The sequence below is a fragment of the Idiotropiscis lumnitzeri genome, chromosome 8 (assembly GCF_059441095.1).
Source record: "Idiotropiscis lumnitzeri isolate Australia: NSW breed Sydney's pygmy pipehorse chromosome 8, RoL_Ilum_1.0, whole genome shotgun sequence".
Classification (NCBI taxonomy): Eukaryota; Metazoa; Chordata; class Actinopteri; order Syngnathiformes; family Syngnathidae; genus Idiotropiscis; species Idiotropiscis lumnitzeri.
The window spans coordinates 14624200-14640395 of record NC_142398.1 but is presented as its reverse complement, the minus strand read 5'-3'; the positions used below and the strand labels follow the sequence as shown (position 1 = coordinate 14640395).

The window sequence follows — 16196 nt, the reverse complement described above, 5'->3', positions numbered from 1 at the left end:
TTTGTGTGCAGAAGCGTATGAATGTCACAAGTGCAGCACTCCACTGGCTCGTCATTGCTAAACCTTTTTGTGAGAGTTTGTGTATATTTGCGTGCGTGTGATTCAGCTTTGCTTTGTATTCACACGCTTTGCTTGATTGTGCTCTGAATGGCACGTCATCCTGCTGGGGAGAGCAAGGGTAAAGGCACAGATGAAAGCAGGGAGCAGAGAGAAGATTAGGAAATTGGAAACGTGCATGTGTGAGGATTTTGCCCCCCTCGCCCCTTGATCAGGTGCAATGCGGAGAAAGTGTAAAGATCTGCTGAATTTGCTTAGCCATAAGCCCTCGTGGGTTGCCACAAATAAGTCACTGCTCCGAGCTGGAAGTGGGTTTTATTGCGAATGATGTTGGATGAAGGAATAATGCCGCATTGAAAAAAAGAAAAATTGGAAGTAGAAATTACACATCTTTAGCTATAGGAAAATTCAATGGAATGCCTCACAGGAGTCAGAGTTCTTATTCACGGGAAATTCTTTACATGTAAACATCAATGAGATGCAGTAGTCTAATGGTGCCGTCCACAAGTTGCACTGAACAAAATAAAATGAATATGCATGTGTTTGTTGTACGCAATATTGAAGAAATTGGCATGCAAGATAAAATGCTAAGACCTTTTTGCATTCAATAATTTCATAAAAAATAAAATGTGTGAAAAAGATTGACAGTTGGAAGGACTGGTGACATTCAAACTGTCTCTTGACGAATAAAGCCACTACAATCTTAATGTCATCTTTTTTAATGGAACATTTTGAGTTTCAATGTAGGGATAATGGCAAAACAGAACAGTTCTGACTTCAGAGCAGTCTAAAACCGAACATGAAATCTCACATTTTCCACCTATGAGATGTTTGGAGCAATAGCTCATCAAGCTCAGATTCTTTTTGCCAATTATGGACGTGAAATCATTAGCAGCTGCTGCAAATGTTCCCTGCCAGCATTATTCTTTTTTTAAACTTCAAAACAGAAGAGTTAACAAACACAGACAAGTGAGAAATTACAAGGAAAGCCGAACGAAGTGATTCAAGAAAAAGCATGAAAACGGTCTTATCCACAGGGTGCAAGGTTTAACATAAGAATAGGAATTTATATTAACTTTCATGGCCTTCACACACACACACACACGCACACACATATATATATATATATATATTTTTATTTTTTTTATTTATTTTTTTTCCATTAAATCCATAGAGGGGAACTTCACTCTAAATTTGAATAAAATGGCAAGTGACATAATGGAAAGGATGATATTCTGCAAGGCTCGACTTGACTCTGATTTATTGCAAATAGCCTTATCTTCCTTTGACATGTTCTGCCACCTAAATTTAAAACTTTATATTCTGATACATTATCACAAAAACAACATGAATAGCCCACATGATCTGTTCTAAAAATAGCTCTCTGAGATGTGGCATTGTGATTTCCTAAGCATGTTGTAGAAGTGATATTTATCTAATTGAATAAAGTTCATTCTGACTCTTATTTAGATTTGAAGTCGTTGGTTCTTTTATCCCAGACAGACTATTAGGTTGTCATTTACCTGACGTGTTTCTGCGACAGTCTTTTGCCTTCTTCAGAGTGTCACATGATGGTGTCTGGATCTGTATCTGTTTCCTGCATTTAGAAAACAATCTTTATTGTCATCACATAGATGTGCATTGTTAATTATTAATAATTACATATGATTAAAACTACTTTGAACTAATTTTGAAGAGAAGTGTTTATTAAATGTTTTATTAACTCCGTACCCAAGAAATGGCTCTCACTTTCATTAAAGTTTGTGACTCCTATACTTCCAGCACAGTAAAAAAAATAAATCCCTATTTTTTTTTCAAATTACATTTTACAGTTAACAGATGAGGTTTGGATTTTATCATCCTCACATTCTCCTAATCTCAAATAGGAAGGAAGAATAATCCGAAAAATGCCACACAAATAAGATCTTGGGTCTCGGGAGCGCAAATCAAAATCTAGACTTGAATAAAAAGATAGTGACTTTCCAAACACATTGCTTTTCTGAGAGAAGTTGTTATAGGTGCTTCTGTTTATGACAATTCTTCCACAAGTCATATGATTTTGTACAAAATTTGATTAAGAGTTCCTGGTGTCAGTCAGTCACACATCCTGCGTAATAGTCTCCATTTCTGTTCTTTCATTGGTTCATTTATCAAAGGCTGCTTCCTGTCCTCCATCTCCCTCCGGAACCAATTTGTTCATAACCCCATGAATTCCGGAACCCTCGCATGCTGTGCTAAGGCATCGCACACCTTATAATTAGTCTGTACTAGGTATTGCCGCCCCGGCGACAAAAACATGACCTTCCTCAAACCAGGATATAATTCTGGTTATGCAGCGAGGCAGCCACAGAGGGAGTGAGGATGCGTGCATAGAAACGTGAAACAAAATGATGAAGCGCGAGCATAAAGGGAGTGAAAGATAAGAAAAAATGTTTAATTAGGTGTGCTGTTAAGGGGCCGATGAAAATTAGGTGAGATGAAGAAATACACTAAAAAGTGTGAAAATCAGCTTTGGAATTTGGGCAGACTTAAAAAGTCTGAGGCAGGTACACCGAACGGGCCCGCACGCATAATACAGATGAGCGAGCGTGATTCAAGGGAGGTGTCAAACATGAAAGTACTACAAGTGAGAAATAACAACTGCTTGGCGGTGTGAACACTGATAAGGTGCAAGGACAATCTGTTTAAGATGATGGAACATTGCAAAAAAAAGAAAAAAAAAAAGGTGTACGCATTGAACATTGTGTCTGGTAGAGTGCGAACACAGAATATCAAAGTACAGCACAACTTTTGAAGTTCATTTCCCCTGGAGTGATGCGAGTCGGAATTCAATCCAAATTTGGATAGAACAACACTTCTAAAGTTGCACTAGCATTTTAGCATTCAAAACAACGTGTCACATGTCAGGAAGCTTTGGAAGTTTTTTTTTTTTTTTTCACGACCAGAGAATATTTGTATGAAGTAAGCAGACTCACTCTGTATTATCGTGATCACCGCAAGTCTAAGGCATGGTCGAACTCTGTGTTGTATAGTCACAAATGCGCGTTTGCGCCGTTCTGGGTGTGAACACAGACGACTATCTTTCCAGCCAATGGGAGCAGCTCTTCGATACAGCGGAAAGTACGTTTATAAGGAACTCCAACCAGACCTCCACGGGTGGATAATGTAGTTGGCCAGGGTGATTGCAGGTGACCACTGTGAAGTGAGCACTTGAGGGTTTGATGCATGCTATTGTCACATTTATGAAGTAAAGAATTTGTCTGGCTGTGCTTCAATGAAATTCACCGAAATCACGCTATACCACCTTGCCACAAAAAAAAAAAAAAAAGTCCAGTCTATTTCCAGCTTTCAAATGTTCAAGTGCAAAGGGGTGTGTGAAAGAAAATGCCCTCGGTCCATCAGAATGCCCAGCATAGTGCAGCTTGGTCTGCATAATTCCCAAACACACTTAGCAGGGCTTGCACCTACACGAAAATGAAGATGCAGCCGTTTCTATGCCTGAGTGCATGTGCGCTGTCTATGTAAATAGAACCCTGAAGGTAAGTTGTCCAAAATTTAAGTTTTGCTGTTCACACTGCAACAATGTTAAAAAATTGACATGTTGCTGCTCATGAGTGACTTTTGCACCAGTTTTAAGTAGACTCAAGTTGGATTTTCAGGTAAATATTTATGCGGGGGAATGGCTGTGGCACCCTCTCACGTCACCAATATTTAAGCCTTAACAATTAAATACTTGAGAACAACCGCATACTTTAAAGAGGACAGAATAGAAAATTGACTTTTTAATTGTGTGTACGTGCGCGTATAGTTGGGTTGGTGGTGTGCCACGCCATCAAGTGTGAAATTAAACAAGTAAATCTTTTATCCTGTATTTCTGAAAACGTGTCTGCGAGCGAGTCGTTCTTAATTTTACTAAAGTGTGATGTCACAACAGAATGATATTATAATTATGATTAGAACTTCATGGAAGACACACGTAACCAAGCGTATTGCCAAGCATCATAAAAGTTGCAAGTTCTACAAAAAGAAATAAATAAATAAAATACTTAACATAAGAAATAAATAAACCAAATGTATTAAGTGTAAATAGTAAGTCCAACATGTCCAGAAAATGTATTTGTTGCCAAATAACCATCATTTCTCCAACACCTGAGCTAATGAAGTTACCTTGCCGGCTTGGATTTGTCAATCTTTCTGCTTCATTATACTTGCCTAACTTGAGTGAAATAAAAACTTTAATAACAGATGGAGGTGCAAGAGGTTAATAACCACTTGTAGTAATTTGGGATTAAATACCCTGTAATGAAATCAAGCAGCTTTGCTCAATAAATTGTGTTCCACTAGAAATGTTTCACTTCAGATGATTTATGTCTCCACTATAATTTAGTATATTTATTTATTAATTTTGGGGGGAAATTTAAGCTAATTGGAGGTTTGTTCCTATAAAATTGGTTAATGAAGTTGGTCAATTTATTTTATATAATTCAGAGCACCACAATCAAAAGAACAAAAAGGTTTTCTTTTGCCCGTGAGATGCCCGAGGCTATAAATGGCTACGTTCAGGTTATGCATCTTATTTTGTAATATATGTGAGGGCCGATATTTTCATTCTGAAACCACAATGGTGAGTCACAGTGGTGCGTGCAAAATGCTAATGAAATAACTGCATCAGTGGTAAAATATCACACAAGTCATATTGTCTGACAAGAGCAGCCTCGACCTGGGCTTGCATATTTATGAGCTAGGACAGAACCTTTACCTCAACTTGTTCTTCAAGGTAAGAGCTGAGAAGGGCATGGTGAAGAAACAAATAAAAGAAAAATATTTACATTTTGTTTCGCCACACGCAGGTTGTAGAGCGCAAAAGAAGGACGACGAATTGGAAATAAAGGTAGGAATTCATTGGTTTTAATTTGTGAAATTAAGCATTAGATTTTTGAAAATCATTGCAAATGTACCGCTTTTGTGGCTTTAAACTTAATTTGTTAGAAATACAGAAGCTCACAGACCTTCTGAAAATTGTTCTGATGTGCACCTTTGTTGGGTTCATGTATCAGAATGTCAAGGCCACTGTGCAATTTGTTTACAGGCCAAATATTTTCATCATTTCCCTTGCCAGAAATCCAACATTAAGCAGATTAGTGGAAGATTAAAAACCAAAATAAAGCAGTCATGTGTGACAGGCGCAAAGGCCACAGAAGCGTGCAACGTTGTAAGGGCAAAAAGAAGAGTAACCGTCAATATGCCTGAAGTAAAAGTCCTTCCCACAAAAGGATCGCATGAAATATGATTTGTCTCATCAGACCAGCAAAGCACCAAAAGCTTTCGTTTAATTTAGACATAGCAACCCTGCTGGATTTTGCCTCCGCATCATTAGTACCTGAGCCACCAAAGAAGGATTAAAAAGGTTCTACGTTGATTAATTGCAGCCCAAATGAGTGATTGTCCTGTTGTGATATTAAATGTGTTGTTTGGTACCATAGAATTTAGCTTGGCAACGCTTCATATTGTTCAATCTACTGAAGCTGTTAGATCTTTAGCTCACCTTCTTATATTTTCATTTTACAGTAAATACAAAGCTGTGATTAAGTTTTTACTCTTTTTTTCATCCAATTCCCTGTTGCTGCATGTAAAGCGAGCATAATTGGAAGCAGAAACTCTGCCAAGTATAAATCTAAATCCACTTTACTCTTTACTTCTGTTAAAACAGAGCATATTAATTGGCACAACAGATGGTTGTTTTCATCATTGCATCTGGAAAATAGCTGATAGCATAGAATAGCACAGACAGTAAAAAAATATTCCGAATATTAAGGGATAATCAGGTCAGCAAATAAACGCGTGAAGAACATAATGTTAGCTTGTTGAACATAGCGTTAGCTTGGTGAGCATAGCGTTAGCTTAGTGAACATAGCGTTAGCTTGTTGAACATTACGTTAGCATGTTGGCTGTCTCTTGAAGAGTAGACTTAAGACATCTTGCCCATTTATTGTTATTATTATTTTAATGAAAACTAAACGGAGAGATGGGTATTTGACTAAATGTACGTGGTTACGTTTTGGAAAATTGATTTGTTGCAAGTTTTTCCAAGTAAAAGTCACACACGCAGGCGCACTCATCACAAGTAAATTATTTTAACAGGTACATCCGAACGTTATGTTTTTTAGTCGACTTCATAGCTGATGTCAGAGTCACTTCAAATTAGTAGGTTCTCTCTTAGTTTCGTCCAAGTACTTCCATCCATTTTGCTTTAATTGTTCAGTTCTCATTGATCAGTTCTTATTGTTGAATCAATTTGTTTTTACCTTATAAAATCAAAACCATGAGTCACGGCATTTTTAATGGCCAGGCTTCTTTCATCCAGAAGTTTGACTTGATTTATTTAAGCTTTCTTTTCTCATTCTCTCTCATGCTTTCTATCCAGGGATAGACTCAGACTAGAGTCATGAGCAAATTACAGCAACTCTTCAGCTCAATAGCTCCCCCTTTACTGGCCTGTAAAAACGATCCACGCAGTCAAGATATTAGGGCTTGTTTTGTTTTGAAAGAATGCAAAAGTAATTAAATTCATACTATCATAGACTCGAAAATTGCTTTCGTTTGGTAATCCATCTCAATAAACAGCAAAGTTAATTAGATTTCATAGAGCTGCTGTGTCATTGTTGTCTAATTGGCAGCTGAATTTATTCATAGCATTTCACACCTCTACTGTGCTGACTGTCGATCACCTGACATCCACAGAGGGGGCAAACTGTCTCCACCAGAAATTAATCCCCTCGAAAAATGTTGTGTTTTATACTCTGTGTCACTCATATCATGTGATTGAAGGCATTTGAATAATGGATTTTGTTTTGTAAATATTTCACATTCAAAGTGTGAGCAGCATAAGAGTTAAAAGCATATTCACCATATTTACTTTGTACTCCGGGCTCCAATTACTGACTCAAATCTGCAGATCTCAGAGCCCTACTGGGTTTATATTCAATCAGCATTTCTTTAATGCATTCAGAACCCAAAACATGAGTGATTTATATACCAGTATCATAATTGATACAACTAATTATGAGTAAGATTAGGAGTATTGTAACATGATCTAATATATTTGTTGTGGTCAGAATCCAAAATGAAGTGTTCTGAAAGAGTTGCAACTGTTTAATGTTCTTTTGAAGGAGCCCAGTCAGAAGATAAAATAATCATGTCTACTGGGGATAAAAGCATGGATAAGATTCTCCTGGTCTGCTTGGAGCATGCAACAATTCTATCTGGATATATTTTTCAAATGGCAAAAGGCTCTTTTAGCGATTGATTTGATAGAATTGCTGAAAGTCATGTCTGTGCCAAGATTTCAGACTTGGTCTTTGGTTTCTAAAGATAGAGGGCCCAGGTGTTTTCTACCAGAAATTATTTCAGTTTTTTTTTTTTTTTTGATTTTGCTGAAATAAATTTTGGTTGATCCATTCTTAATTTGCTCTCAAAAGTGACAAAATGTTAATGAAACTAATAACTACAGTTGTGTGTCATCTGTATAACTGTGATAGTCAACATAAGCGTTTGACCCAAAGTAAGCCTACCAAGGAAAAAAAGAAGTTTAATGTAGAGAGTTGACAAATTGTTGAGAATGAAATGACTTTGTGTCATTTTAATTTTTAGATACCATTTGAATGAACTTCAAAATGGCATTGGCCGACGGTGACAGTCAATCGCTCTGATAGACTGGCAGCTACAGAATCAGTGCATGAGATCAAATGAGAATATGAGACACAAAGAAAATAGCATTATCTTGTGAATAAAGATCAGCAAAATGACACAATGTTCCTGCTTGATCGTGAGTATGATGGCTAACGTCATGTGTGTTCTGAATACATGTGAAGTTTATTTCATGCAATTCTGACCTTGGGTGCTATGATAAACAATGACACAAACAAGCACTCATACATGCACTGCTAGCCCTGGCCACTCCACAAAAAAAAAAGAATAATCTGGTGATACCTCTGATTAACATTGCGAGACAATTATCAACAATTAACATTCGTCAATAAAGCGAAATATCCAGACACTCGTAAAGAAATGGGATCACTTTGTGAAAAAAAAAAAAAAACGACGTGACTGAATTCGGACTTAGGAGGTTTTGGCCTGACACCGGTGATATACTACTGGGCCAATAGCAAGTATGGATTTTTAATTCATCATGATGAATAGCGGGCTGCATGCTGAGCACAGCGTCTAAAAAAAAAAAAAAAGCAAGCGCAAACTGAAAGTCCTCCACAAAGACAATGAAGGTTGTATTTTCCCTTTTGGAGGCAGAACTTCATCACAAAATCACTGATTTACACTTTTCAATTACTGTCCTGATCCATGCATGTGGCACATGCAAATATTTGCTGCTCATCAAAAGGAAAAGTGGTGGAGGAATGGTAGTTTGTGCATCCCACAAACTCAATGCAGCTCTGCTTAACTTTTGGATATGAAACTGTCTCAGATCATGCAGTTCATTCCTGGCTTCCAAAAAGTGGCTCTTTGCCCAACCGACCTGTCAAGTAAATGGGGTGGGAAACTCGGGATGGAAAACGTTACTAAACAAATTAGCTCCAGTGTTACCACGGTAAGGAGGCAATTCAGTCTCACTCACTGACACATTTTCAGATATGGGCAGATCAATTATTTACCTTGCTGTTCAATTTCACATTTGATGGAGGACCAGCAATGAAAGTACATACATTTTCTCTTTTAAAGTCAACTTTTGTACTGTTGGTACTAAAGGCCACCCTAAATTTGACCTTTATTCATTCTTATAAATCCGTGGAGAATGTCGCTCCGTGCCCGGACGTGGTGGCCGCGTTGCCAGCAACGGTGGCAGTCAGTGATCAAAAAAATCAAACTTCAGACGGTGGTCACACTGCAGAGATGACTATAGTTATGGCACTCCGTCCCGATGCTCATTAAAGTCAAACCAAGTTGGTTATTTTCGCTCTGCTGGATAGTATATACTGCCTATATTCGGCCCTGCACCGTTTCCGCTATCCTCTCTGCCTCACGCATACGCAATGCGACCATAAATGGCTGATGAATATTCAGTACAAAGGCGCGTACAGTGTGAGTGGTCCACTGTGAGAATTTTATTAGTCAGCTGTGACAATACTTTGGGTAAATCTATGAGCAACTTGAAGCTCATCAGTAAGAATTCCTAAATAAATCAGTCACATTAAAAGCCGTAGTTTATAATCCCCAAAATACGCTTCAGTGAATTTCTTCCATTGGATGCCATGCTGATTTAATTTAGTGGATACAAAACAAAAACATTCCTGGATGTCATAAATGACATTTAATATTTTTAGAGGTATATTGCGAGTAGACATTTCCCCATCACTAAACACTTCATAATACTTTTGCTCTTTCAAAAGGTTGCCAAGACGACGAGGCTGACTCAGCAGAATGGCAAAGAAAATCTTCATCGTACTAATTAGATCGTTTTGCTCTTAAAGACTTATCTGCCTCACATCTTTTTATCTTATCTCGCCATATCTGCAGACTCCATCTCAAGGTGATTGCCGTCTGCCACCCACTTAAAAGGACGACTATTGTTGGAGTGTGCCGAAAGAGCATTTCATTTCACTTCAGGTGAAATTGTCCAAAATTAGCCTCAAAACGTATTGCTTATTTGTACTGTCGGAATTCTCTGAATGGATCCAAAATATAATTTTGTACTGCGGGCTATCATGTCGACAAACATACGCAACATCATGTCTAACTAATATGAAGCAGCACAGCTGGCGTGTTGAAAAATCAGATATTTGGTTGTGTTTGATCATAAATATATTTTTAATCAATGCCGCTACCAGCTGTGTGCAGTTCTTTTTCCTCACGTTTATGCTCATTTGCAGTTCTCAAAGGGCTTGTTGCGTTTGGAATGCCTCAAGGATTTCTGGTTTGAGCCCTGTGAAAGAGCGTTCGGACAAATTGGATGATGTAGATTAATTGCATTTTGACCCTTTAGTGAGCATCACTTTCGGCCAGATGAGACAAGAGTAAAAGCAGTGGGCAATGAATGCCTTTTTGGAGGTGAGGAAATGCTATATGCAGCTTTGTTTTCGACTTAAGAGCTCTGGCTAATGCAACACTAGAAGCAACATTTCAAGTAGCAACTTTATCATTAATGAATTACCGTAGGCAAGTCCTACAAAGTGGTTTATTGCGTTCTGAAGATTCAACGTGACCCTTACACCCTGTGGCAGTATAAACACCTCGTTACTTTGATGGAAATATTTTTGAAATACGGATAAAAAAAAAAAAAAAAATAGGCTTTCAGCCTTTTGATTCAATAGCATTAGCGCGGAACAATGCGGACAGATGTCATCTTTTTAAAAGTGACCTTGAATTATTTTGCACCCATATAATTAAAGAGAAAAATGGAGATATTCATGAAATGAAAATAAAATCGCAAGTTACTATTTGTATATGTTGCTGCAATGCACAACAACAAGACATCATCGAAAGTGGATTTCCTATTCCAGTAATACTGTGTTAATCATTGCCGCATATTATGGATCAGCCAACACCTCGAAGACCTTTTTGGTGTTTTTATTTGATTTATTGTATTAGTGAAAGCAGTGTACTACAGTACAACTTTTCAACATGCTTATGGTAAACATTGTAGATGGGTTTGGAAATTGTGTCTTATTTGGCTATGGCTACACTCTAAAAGCAGTTGTGTCAAAAATTGGGTCAAAAAGGAAAGGCCCTAACTTGGGTAACTCATTTAACCCAAATAAGGTATGTCAAATCAATTCAGCCAAAACAAACAAACAAAAATCGAGTCTGTCCCTTTATGACCCAATTTCGATTAAATTTGACTGTTTGCAGAGTTTAATAAATCCTAGCCTTGTTTGGTTGTACAATCCAAAAACAACATGGACTAAACACAGTGTTGAATTATGATAAAATAAAAAAGAAACCTTCAGATTCAAGCCAAATCTTACCCGGCTTGGGTCAATTTCAGTGTGTCCTGCACTTACAATGGACTTCCACACACTAGCTGCAATGTCCCACTCATTCATAAATAGTGGCCATCTGTCGGCATCTTTGCATCAGTCCTCACTTTGAGCAACACAGCCGTCCATGTTGCCACAAACAGTGGGAGGAATGCATCACATAGTGGAGAAAAAGATTATGGTGGCGGAATGGCTCAATGATTGAGTGGTCGTCTCCCAACCATGATGTTTATTTATTTATGTATATTTATATATATATATATGCTGTATAATTGTTATATTACAACAGGGCCTAATCTCTGTGGCGCACAAATTAAAAACGAGACAAGTAGAAAGAAGAAAATTCATGCAAATGAATACTGTACTTTTATTTTTTTGATTAATGGAGCTCATCAGAACATCTGCCCTGATATTTAATACACTAAACTGCTGTAATTATTGCAGAACCAAAGTAAGAAAGCTGAAAATATTTTTACCCCCTTTTGATCTAGGTACAATACAGAGTGTTCCTGCTGTATGCCGTCATTAAGATTTCAACCCGCAGTGCAGTATTCAATCCAAAAAGCCAGTCGTACTGCTCAGACCAGGTGGGTGATTACTTTTTCCGAAACGTATCCATTACATTATTGGATTTTTTTCTTTCTTTCTGCAAGCGAAACAAAGGTGAAATCATGCAAGACAACAAGTTCGGCTTGACAACATTCGTCTTAGCTTGCATATATATTACATGAGGAAATTAAAATTTCCATTTACTTAAGCTATGCTTACAATGTTAAATGTTATATGTCATACACAGCCAGCCTGCACAAAATAAAAATAATTCTACCGTATAAGAAAAAGATATGTTAATAACATCTGTATTTTATCAATTAGGAATCAGCATTTGACGAAAATGTCCTTATTTAATTATTGGGTAAATGAACACAAAGTAAACTGAAGCACAGTTGGGGTCCTTAGACCTTCACCCAAGGCTAGGCAAACTACAGCCCGGGGGCCACATTAAACGTCTTAATCCGGCCCGCCGAACTTGAAAAGAATTTAACGAATAAACCTTGTAAATGTTTTATTTTCTTAATACTGTGGTTTTTCCAAAGATATATATATTGTTGTTATGCTTTTGTTCACTTTCATTTAAAATTAAATGCATTTCTTTTTCTCCCATGAGGTGCGGTTACCAAAACACGCCATTCATCTGCTCCTGGTCCGGCCCCTCTGACAAATTTTAGAACCCATTGTGGCCCGCCGATCAAAAAGTTTACCCACCCCTGACTTCACCTATCTACAGTGGGATAAACAACTATTCAATCAAATGCATCCTGATGGAATGCAATTGATAATTCCCTGACATTATGTTGCATTATTATACTAAGAATGTACAATTTGAGCACAAAAATTAATGTTGCTGCTCATTTAGCAGGATAAAAAAAAGTCATTCTTGAACATGAGAGATTAATTCTACATATGGTTTCATTTTAAATGACACCATGTCGGCGTTGGAATGTCAGCACATTCAGACATTTCTAAGAAATTAAGACTGCATTCACTTGAGAGGGTAAGGTCCTGCACTTCAGCTCAAAAGCATTTTGATTGCACAGAACAAAGTGAAGAATTGTGCCGTGCCAAAGACCTGTCAGCACACTGTGGCTCACAATAAAGTGCAGTGCAATGTTATTAACCGGCAAGAGATCTGGGTACACTACATAGCGGATGGGAAATATTATAGAAAAGAATGTCAATATAATAAAAAGTATGAGTTCAGGCTTTGTCGGGAGAAGTTTTAATCGGAGCTCGCTATATTTCATCCATGATGAACAAGAAAAGCTGTTATGTACACTTGAACGCACATTACAGACACTACTTTGGAGCCGTGAACACTCCACAGGGAGTGATGCCTTGTGGGAAAGTGATTGATGGATCTAAAGACAGATATTCATAAATTGAAACATTTATATCAAATGTTCTATCATGAGCTATGCATGCAAGAAACATTTGCAAACACACACATAGTCAATTTTTTCAGCCTTTGAAACATGCTGGGATTGTTTTGAAGAAACACATATTTGTGGAGCATGTTTCCATATGAAAAACGCATTTCCCTTCGACATGATGCCTGCAGAGAAGAAGTAAACAGCAGTTTGGTGACACTTGCCAAGGTATTCAGATCAGGTTTGTTTGTTTTTTTTTTTATCCCCAAGATGTTTTTTGAAGGTTGGCAAAATATGTTAAATGCATGACTATGCATCAGCAGAAAGCATGTTTTTCAATAACGAGCAAAATGACATTTATGTTGCTCATTTTTACAAATATTATTTTTCTACAGTTCAATAAACGGCTCAGCCTGAGCAAAATCAACGATAATAAAAAGCAAATCTCGGAATAATGTTGTTCATTTAAAAATGGGAGTATTATAGTAGATTTTAGTTCAAAAACTTGCCATGGATTACCTCTGCAATATTAACAAGGTTTAGAGTTAGCAAAGCTATGCAAACGAAATGCATTATGGGTACGGTCCAGTCAATATTATTGAATTAAAGTTTTTCACAGCACTTTCCATGTGGGTCACGCTCCTTGCACATTAACTCACATTTTCACGAGAAAATCAAGTGAACTCCAGATGATCAAGCACTATAACAGTTTGCAAGGCGCCCAAAACACAGAGAGACGTTTACTGTCAGCTAAATGTGTGTGTGTGTCAAGGTTATTTTAGTTTAAGAAAACTAAGGAAATAAAATTAAAAAAAATACTTTCAATAAAATGAATAAAATCTTTGGCAATGTATTTATTACACAAGCCTTTGGGGTTGATTTTAAATTAATTTACTGCACTGTTGTCCGGGTGTTGTACTCCTCTTAATGTTTATCACACAGAAGTTAAGTCATCAAGCAGCAGCCAGTAAAAAAGAGCCAGCAAATGACTTCATTCTTAAGAGAGGAGTTTGTGTGTGGTTACGGCTCGACTGGCTCCCATGCTTTTGTCATTTTTGTTTGTAATGCTACTCAGATTTTATACAATAATGCAAATTGCCCAATTCAAGTTAAATATGGATCTTCTCCCATATTTGATATTAGGTGTGGTGTTCAACTGTATTTTCTTGAAAGTTACCAAGGTACAGAGTATCAGGGTTGAATGTGCAACAAAATCTCCCCAAACCTCATCACCTCACCTACTTCGTTCAAGGAATTCACTCAGTTTTGTGCATTTCCAAAATATGTGTGCATGATCTACATCCATTTCTCGACAATCACGCCAGCATTTCTCATGAATGTTTTACTGCGTGCTTTACACTTTTGGTGTAGCAGAAAACCTTCCAAGATTTTTCCAGGAAAATTCCCGCCGAGTCCGAGAGCAGGTTGCTGTTTGATGCATCTTCCACATTTTTAACTAATCTGCATCACTCAGAGTAATATTGAATTCAGTCTCCAACTTCTCTTTGATTTTCAAAGTAGTAACTATTTTATTGTTTATTAAGATTTTACTAAGTGATGCAATAATTCTTAAGATGCTGCCTTTATATGCTTTAGTTATCATTTGTCTCGCACCACTTTCATCTCCAGAGGGAATCTCCTGTATTTCTGTTTAAAAATAATTTCTCATCTGGAGATAACGGAACAAATCGTAGTTCTGGAGGAAACATTTTTGTGAAAAGGATTGAAAACTGTATGTTTCCATTCTTCACACGAACACTCCATGCATTTATTACTCTTTACTATTCAACTTTCGAGTGGACACAACTTATCACGGTGACAGATAGCACTGTCATTATTAGTCAGCATGCAGACAATACCACTTACTGTCATGAGAATAGATCTCAAGTTCATGTTGCTATTAATATTATTGATATATTTTCTAAAGCATCTGGTCTCCGTTTATGTCAAGAAGTGTGAACTATGAGCCATTAAAGATTTTGTTGTGGATACGATTTCCAATATTCCTGTTAAACAATCCATTAATTACTTCTGAGTCAGTATTGTTAAAAATGAACGCCAACATTGCTCGACTAATTTTAAACAACACACTGAAAATGGAGAAAAGAAATTAAATCTGGGGCTTCTGTCTGATTTGTTTTTAAATGTCAGAGTTATTTCAAAAGCAGATTGTCTGTCTAGATAAAATGACACTACTCAGTACATTCGACCACAAATAAAACGATAGATCGAGCTTTGTTTGATTTTGTATGGAAAAAAATCGCACCTGTTACCAACGTTAATCTGTAGTAATAAACATTTGCTAAACGAGGATGCGAGATATACTGCAGAGATGCCGGACGTGACTTGAGCTATCTATGCCACATGGTCACATATGAAGTCAATATTGTTTTCCGTAAGGCCGAATCTGTGCAGCTTCGAAGCACGCGGACCACAAATCAACCTGAACAATTGCTCAATTGAGTTGCATGTGTTGGTTTCTACTAAGACTCCAAAAGCCCACTGATGAAATGCTGCCCTCCCATTGATGAGAGCTTGCAAATTGGACACATTAATGGAGCCCCGGAATGTGTTGAGGACTACAAGGTCAAGCTCAGTAGACAAGCGTGATTCATCAACTGATCCACAGTCAGCCCACATCACCTGATTATCACGTTTCTTACAAAGATTCAACATGAGCTTGCTGGCAAAAGGCATACAAGGCGACTAATTTAAGCATCTGCAGTCTGCCTATTCCTCATGGTACACAAATCACGTCCACCACCAGATTCTCCTTATATACTGTTTTAAATCCCTCTTCATTTTACATGTTATTGTTTTGCTGCGTTATTGTTGCTCTTGTCATGTCTTTATCGCACTTATTTTATCACCTAAGAACAAGGCAGGTTCTTAAAACAAAGTGGATAATATTAGTAAATATACTCCTAATTATTTTTTTTCCTCATCTACGGTACACATGTGCACATTTTGATATGCGGATTTGCACTTTGAATTTGGGTGCAGTGAATTTGAGTTTCAACAGTTACCGTATTTTCCGGACTATAAGCCACTACTTTTTCCCCAGATTTTGAACCATCCGGCTAATAGAACGGCGCGGCTTTTCTGTGGATGTTCAGGAAATAAGCTAAATAAATCTCCATTTTTTTCCCTCTTGGTCTGTTCTATATTAATTAGCAAAGTTGTTGCCATGTTAAACGTCACTGTTTTAACAATCTGTGTATATACC

The 16196-nt window shown here is 37.3% G+C and overlaps 1 long non-coding RNA gene across 1 annotated transcript in view; it reads right to left on the bottom strand.

Moving 5' to 3' along the window:
• Nucleotides 1-1587: 1587 nt before the first annotated feature.
• Nucleotides 1588-16196, bottom strand: part of LOC148332314 (uncharacterized) — a 35232-nt gene continuing 20623 nt past the window's right edge. The window contains exon 3 of the long non-coding RNA XR_015844765.1: nt 1588-1654. This is a non-coding gene — a long non-coding RNA (uncharacterized LOC148332314). The remainder of the gene's footprint in view (nt 1655-16196) is intronic.